Raw genomic sequence first — 7,812 nt, 5'->3', positions numbered from 1 at the left:
GGGTCTTGTTCTTAGAACAGTCAGGAGACCAGTGTTATTAGACCAAAGAATAAGTGTTGAGGAATAACGTGTAAGAAGGTTGGAAAGGTAGGAGGGGATCAGATTATGAAGGGCATTGAATGCCAGAGTGCTTTGTATTTGATCATGGAAGCAATAGGGAGCCATTGCTATTTATTGAGATGGGTGTGTGTGTGTGTGTGTGAACTTTAGGAAAATCACTTTGGTGGCAGAATGGAGGATGAATTGGAGTGGGGAGAGACTTGAGGCAGGCAGGCCTACCAGCAGCTATTGCAATAATCAAGGCACGAGATGAGGAGGGCTTGCACCAGAGTGGGGGCAGTGTCAGAGGAGGAGGGGGGCACACACATTTGAGAGATGTTGCAAAGGTGAAATTGACAGGCCTGGGCAACAGCTTGGTTATAGGGGAAGGGGGTAAGAGACAGTGAAGAATCCAAGATGACTCCTAGATTGTGAGCCTGAGGGACCAGGAGGATGGTGTTACCCCATACAGTAATAGGGAAGGTAGGAGGTAGGAAGTGCTTGGGGGGTTTTAGACACGTTGAGTTTAAGATGTCTCCTGGGGGGCAGCTAGATGGCGCAGTGGATAGAGCACTGGCCCTGGAGTCAGGAGTACCTGAGTTCAAATCCGGCCTCAGACACTTAACACTTACTAGCTGTGTGACCCTGGGCAAGTCACTTAACCCCAATTGCCTCACTAAAAAAACAAAAACAAAAACAAAAGATGTCTCCTGGACATCAAATCTGAGGTGTCTGAAAGGCAGTTAGAGATGTGGATTTGGAGGTCACTAGAGAGGCTGAGAAATGTCAGCACAGAGATAGTAATTAAATCCATGGGAGCTGAAGGAGGATAGAGGGAGAAAAGAGTCCAGGACAGAAACTTGAAGAACACTTACAGTTAGGGAGCATGATCTGGATCAGGTTCTGGTAAAGGAGATGGAGGAACTCTCAGATAGGTAGGAGGAGAACCAGGAGAGGGATGTCCAGGAAACCTAGAGAGAAGAGAGGATCAAGGAGAAGAGCAAAACCAACAGTGTCAGACTGCAGAGAGGTCAAGGAAAATGAAGATCGTGAAAAGGCCATTGGATTTGGCAATTAAGAAAACATTGGCAATTTTGGAGAGAACAGTTTCACTAACTCCATAAAGTGAGAAGTCAGATTGTAAAGGGTTAAGAACAAAGAGAGAGGAGAGAAAGTGGAGGCACCTATTGTAGAAGGCCTTTTCAAGGAGTTTAGCCTCAAAGGACAGAAGAGATTCTGATTAAAAGGAGATGAGGGGGACAGCTAGGTGGTACAGTGGATAGAGCACCAGCCCTGGATTCAGGAAGACATGAGTTCAAATCTGGCCTCAGATACTTTACACACTTACTAGCTGTGTGACCCTGGGCAAGTCACTTAACCCCAATTGCCTCACCAAAAAAACCCAAAAAAACAAACAAACAAAAAAAGGAGATGAGGAAGAGTAGAGAAGAAGCAGCTCATGCAAATGGCCTTAGAGGCCAATCCCTCCTCCCACCCCTCAATTTTATAGAGAAGGAACCTGAGGCCCAGAGAGCTGAAGTGATTTACCCTGAGCCTCACAGGTAGGAAGGAGTAGAGGTAGCATTTGAACCCAAGTCCCCTTCCTCAATGTTCCCAGTTTCCACATGAATGGTTAGAAAAGGGCAGTTTCCTTGTGCTTTTGTTCAATTTGCATCTTCTGAATGGTCCTCTAGTATCCTGGGAAAAGAGGACCCTTTCCTGCAAGTGTTCTTGTGTAGAGTACTTGTCTCTCAAATGAAGCTGAGGGAGAGGGCTTTCTGACCTGCTTTCAGGTCTGTCGTCCTCTATCTTTGGAGTATAGTCCTGAATCTCTTTTAATAGTCCCTCCTAGCTCCACTTGGGATTTTCTGTCAAGTCCTCTGGATGTTTTCTTCCTCCTTGCACACTGTAAAAGCCCAGAACTTAGCCCTTAGGAGTGGCACAGATAACCAGATCTTTTCTCCTTTACACAAATGGGATACTTAGTTTTTATACCTGAAATGAGCTCCCACATGGAGTAAGGGGAAGAGTTTTAGATGGTGGATTTAAACAGAATGGAAGAAAGAGAAGAAAACTCCAAGAGACTTGTCCACTTGAGTAAGTGATCTACAGAGATGGGGGTCACTGGAAGCAAAAACCTAACTGGTGGGGGCAGCTAGGTGGCGCAGTAGATAAAGCACCAGCCCTGGATTCAGGAGGACCTGAGTTCAAATCCAGCATCAGACACTTGACACTAGCTGTGTGACCCTGGGCAAGTCACTTAACCCTCATTGCCCCGCAAAAAAACCCCAAAAAACAAACAAAAAAACCCAACCAAACAAACAAAAAAACCCCAAAACTTAACTGGTCAGTTTGGTGAAGGCATCTTTGAAATCTTCCTAGGGATCGATTCAAAGCCTCCTACATCGCCTGAGATGATGGTTGCCATAGAAACAGACCCGAGACTAATTCGTTTCTTAGATAAGTGTTTCCTATGCATTGTAGAGCCCTTCCCAGTTTCCTTTCGGTATCCCCAACTACCCATCCTCCTAAAAGGTTCTGTTCCCATGATTCCATCTTCTTGACTCCCCATCTTCTGTTATCTTAACTTTTCCCCATCACTTTTTCTCATTTCAATTTTTTTACAGTTGTTGCAATAACAACAGTTATATTCCACTTAACAGATACAAAGAATTTTGCATAATCTCATTTGATCTCCACATCTATACATGGTAGTTAGGGTAAGTTGGTTTTTGTTTGTTTGTTTTGTTTTGTTTTTGTTTTTTGCCCAGGGTCACACAGCTAGTGTCAAGTGTCTGAGGTCAAATTTGAACTCCTGAATCCAAGGTCAGGGCTTTATCCACTGCACCACCTAGCTGCCCCCAGGGTAAGTTGTTTTTCAAAAATTTGTATCTCATTTTTGTTTTTAAGGTGTTATTAATAGAACATCCATTTCTGATACATTCTTTCTCCCTTCCCTACCTAGAGTCCATTGTCACAAAGATTAAAAAAGAAAAAGAAAAAACCCTTAGTTCAGCAGAAGTAACCGTCACATTGACCATATCTGACAGTATATGGGATGTTTCACATCCATAATTCCCCACCTCTGCAATGAGGGGACGGAGGTACATTTGCTCAACTCTTTTCTGGGGCCAACCTCATAAATTCTACTTAACCTATCCCCTCGGTCACCTTTCTCTACCTTCCTGGATAGGTTTTAGAGGTGCTTTATAGATATTATCTCATTTGGTCATCACAGCAAAAACCCTGTGAGGTAAATTCTGCTATTGTCACCCCTTCTACAGATGAGGAAACTGAGTGAAGCTCACAGAGGTTCAGTGACTTGCCCCAGATCAGACAGCCGGTCAGTGTCTGAGGTAGGATTAGAACTTAGGTCACCATGACTCTATCAAGCACCATCTTGCTTGCCTGTACAGATGTGTTTATTATACTGTACTGATATAGTCATTAAAAGTGGGGCCCAAGACTATGGGAGGGACACAGGACAGTGAAATCACACATAAGCAATCTGCTCTTCCCCTCCCCACCCACCTCCATACCTCATTGTTCTAGATAAATCACACTGGCTCCCTTGACCCTCCTCTCTCATTAAAAGTAACTCAGTAACTGTTTACGTGTTCATGGCTATGTGGGGCAGCTAGGTGGTGCAGTGGATGGAGCACTGGCCCCGGAGTCAGGAGGAACTGAATTTAAATATGGCCTCAACACTTGACACTTACTAGCTGTGTGACCCCGGGCAAGTCACTTAACCCTAATTGCCTCAAAAGTCTGGGGCCATCTCCAGTCATCCTGATGCATATCTTGCTACTGGAGCCATCTGGCTCCGAAGGAGGGAGTGAGGCGGGTGAATTTGCACACTCACTTAAATCCAATTCAACAACAACAATGGGAGTGTATAAAGCATTCCCAACACTTTCAGTATTTCCTAAAAGCCCTGCTAGAATTCTTTTTTTATTCGTCTGTTCACTTTTCCATACATGATTGGCATTTTTCATGCCTCATTCACTTTGCGTCATTTCATATTCCCCCCTCCCATTTCTTTGCTTTCCTCATGCTTGTTGGTCTTGAATGCATTATAGTATTCCTTTCCATGAACATACCACAATGTATCCAACCATTCCCCTATCATTGGGTGTTTAAGCGGTTTCAATAGAATGCTTCTATAGCAAGCTTTGACCTTTTCTTTCTTCCTTTCTCCTTCTCTTTTCCCTGTACCCCATCCTCTCTCCATCTTCTATTGTTCTCCCTCCCTGCTTTGCTCTGAGGAATGGGATTGGAAAACAAAAGGGAAGAAAAGGAAAGCACTGGCTCACTTTCGCCAACAGGTGTCAGAGAGATATAGGCTATTTCGTTCAAACCAGAGAATTCTGGGAAAGTGGAGCACAGCAAGAAACCCCTAGCTTATGGTTTTATTTGAGCGGCCCAGACTTGTTGCCACTCCTGAAACCCTTAGCTTTTGCACTGAGAGACTCTGAATACACAAACAGGTAGAAATCCTTCCAAAAATGAAGAGGTGAGATCAAGAAAATAACCATCAGGAGATAAAAATCTGAAACTGAGATGGAGGTGGGGGGAGAGGAAAGATCGTCCATCTGACAAGCTAATCTGTAGATTGAAGAACAAAAGCAGTTATTCAGAACAAGGGGTTGAAGTGGGCTGAGAAAATCTTGTACCTTTTGCTGCTGAAGTTTGAATGCCTCCACCTCCCTTCCTCCCTGGCCCTACTTCCCTCCTCTTCTTCCACCTCTTAGAATTCTTCCCTGCCAACATTCAAAGTAGCACAGATACAAGAGGAGAGGGTCGGTTTGGACCTGAATCAGAATTATCCCAAAGAGAATTCGAATCAAATCTACTTCAAATTCAAATCAAAGGGGGCCATCTAGGTGGTGCAGTAGATAGAGCACTGGCCCTGGAGTCAGGAGGACCTGAGTTCAAATCCGGCCCCAGACACTTGACACTTACTAGCTGTGTGACCCTGGGCAAGTCACTTAACCCTCATTGCCTCACTACCACCCCCCCCCCAAAAAAAGAAAAAAGGTATCAAATTCAAATCAAAGAGGCTGTCAAGTGGAGGAGAGATTAGACATTTTCTCTTTGGACCCAGATGGCAGAGTCCATTGGTGGAAGTTTCAAAGAGGTCATTTTAGACTCAATGGCAGGAAAAATGTCCTAACAGAGCTGTCCAAAAAAGGAAAGGTAGGAGGGGGTCCCCTTCAGGTGGAGACTAGACGGTATGTTTTAGCGGGACTTCTTGTGTGGATTGGACTAGACTGCTTCCAGCTCTGAGTTTCTGTGAAATCAGATTTCCCTGGAAGAGTTGGGTAAAGAGTACAGTGTTAAGGGGCAGCTAGATGGCGCAGTGGTTAAAGCACCGGCCCTGAATTCAGGAGTACCTGAGTTCAAATCCGGCCTCAGACACTTGACACTTACTAGCTGTGTGACCCTGGGCAAGTCACTTAACCCCCGTTGCCTGCAAAAAAGAAAAAAAAAGAAAAGAAAAGAGTACAGGGAAGATAATAAATGTTGGAGAAGCTGTGGGAAAATTGGAACACTAATTCATTGTTGGTGGAGCTGCGAGCTGATCCAACCATTCTGGAGAGCAATTTGGAATTATGCCCAAAGGGCAATAAAGCTGTGCATACCCTTTGATCCAGCAATACCACTTTCCCAAAGAAATCATGGAAAGGGGAAAGGGACCCACATGTACAAAAATATTTATAGCTGCTCTTTACGTGGTAGCAAGGAATTGGAAGTTGAGGGGGTGCCCATCAATTGGGGAATGGCTGGACAAGTTGTGGTATATGAATACAATGGAATACTATTGTGCTGTAAGAAATGATGAGCAGGAGGAGTTCAGAGAAACCTGGAGGGTCTTGTGTGAGCTGATGATGAGTGAGATGAGCAGAACTAGAAGAACATTGTACACAGTATCATCAACATTGAGTGTTGATCTACTGTGATGGACTATATTCTTCTCACCAATGCAATGGCACAGAAGAGTTCCAGGGAACTCGTGATAGAAGAGGATCTCCAAATCCAAGAAAAAAAAAAAGAACTGTGGAGTATAGATGCTGATTGAATCATACTATTTCTTTTGTTTTGGGTGCTGTTGTTTGTTTTTTTTCTATTTTGAGGTTTTGCATTACTGCTCTGATTTTTCCTCTTGTAACAAGATTAATGCAGAAATAGGATTAATGTTATTATGTGTATATATATGTGTGTATAGATATATATATCTATATGTATATGTATATAGATATATAGATATAATCTGTATCAGATTACCTGCTGTCTAGGGGAGGGGGGGAGGGAGGGGAGGGAGGGAGAAAAATCTGAAATTGTAAAGCTTGTATAAACAAAAGTTGAGAACTATCTTTACATGTAACAGAAAAAATAAAATACCTTATATGTAAAAAAAAAAAAGAGTACAGTGTTAACCCAAAGGAGAAGGGAATAGAAAAAGTAGCTGCAACTATGTTCTATAAAGAATACCTCAGGGGCAGCTGGGTGGCACAGTGGATAAAGCACTGGCCCTGCATTCAGGAGGACCTGAGTTCAAATCCAGCCTCAGACACTTGACACTTACTAGCTGTGTGACCCTGGGCAAGTCACTTAACCCTCATTGCCCTGCAAAAAAACCCAAAAAACCAAAAAACCCCTCTAGTTTCAACTCCATCCATGTTCTGGGTGGCTGAGGACTGATCCTAATACCCATGTCATTTCCCAGGATAGCTTCCTTCTTTGATATTGAGTGTGAAGAAGCACTGCCGGCAGGCTGAAATTAGGTGAGAGTGTCCTTATCTCTCCACAGATATCAAGTATCCTCCTATTGGCCTGTTAACTAGATTTGAAATTCTTACCTGATTAGGCCTGCTAGGTTAGGCCTTTCTGGCATGTCAAGGGGGAAATTGGTGGTGTGGGGGTCCTTTCCTTAGGTATTCCTCTTTAAAGAATTATACCCTCTCACACATAAATCCAATTAGAATAAAATAATCTTCTCTCAAGGGAAGATGGTTCAGAGACATTCTCTGAGATACCTATCTCCTCAAACAGGAGAAAAGCAAAAACTTTTATAGATGGCAGATGGGATGATCACCACTTGACAATGGAAAGTTCCCTTTGGTGGTGGGGGAAGGTTTGAATGAAGTGGTCTCCTAGACTTCCAAAGTTATCTCTGTCCCCTGGCTCCCATCAGGCAGCAGCCACGCCTAATGGGCTCATCTCTCTTGCTTCTCAAGGTGTGTCTGTCCTTTAGTTTCACAGGCCAGTTTAAACTTTAATAGTCCCAAATTCCTTGATATATCCCAAGCCCATAACATGACATAACCTTTTAAAGTACACATTTGTTACCTAGGAATAATGAATAACCCATTCTCCTCCCAGTTATACTCTAGTCCTACTTAGGCTCATGGGATTTTAGAATTGTAAGGGACTTAAGAGGTCATCAAGCCCGACCATGTTTGAAGACTGTCAGTGAAGAGGAAACCCACTAATTCCTGAGGTAGCCTATTCCATTTCTGTATAGCTCAATTTCTTTGGAAAATTGTCCTTATATTGATCTGTCTCCCTGCGTCTTTCATCCATTGCCCCCAGTTCAGTCCTCAGGAGCCAAACAATGTCTAATTCCTCTTCTACACTTAAGTACTTAAAGACAGCGCTCTTTATCGCCACCATCACCCCCCCCCATCTCTCTAATCTAGGTTAAACATTGCAATTTCTTTCAACCAGTCCTGGTATGGTTTGGGTTTGAGTTCTCTCATTGTGCTGCTTGTC

Source organism: Dromiciops gliroides, chromosome X, assembly GCF_019393635.1.
Source record: "Dromiciops gliroides isolate mDroGli1 chromosome X, mDroGli1.pri, whole genome shotgun sequence".
NCBI classification, from domain to species: Eukaryota; Metazoa; Chordata; class Mammalia; order Microbiotheria; family Microbiotheriidae; genus Dromiciops; species Dromiciops gliroides.
This window is presented reverse-complemented; position numbering follows the sequence as displayed.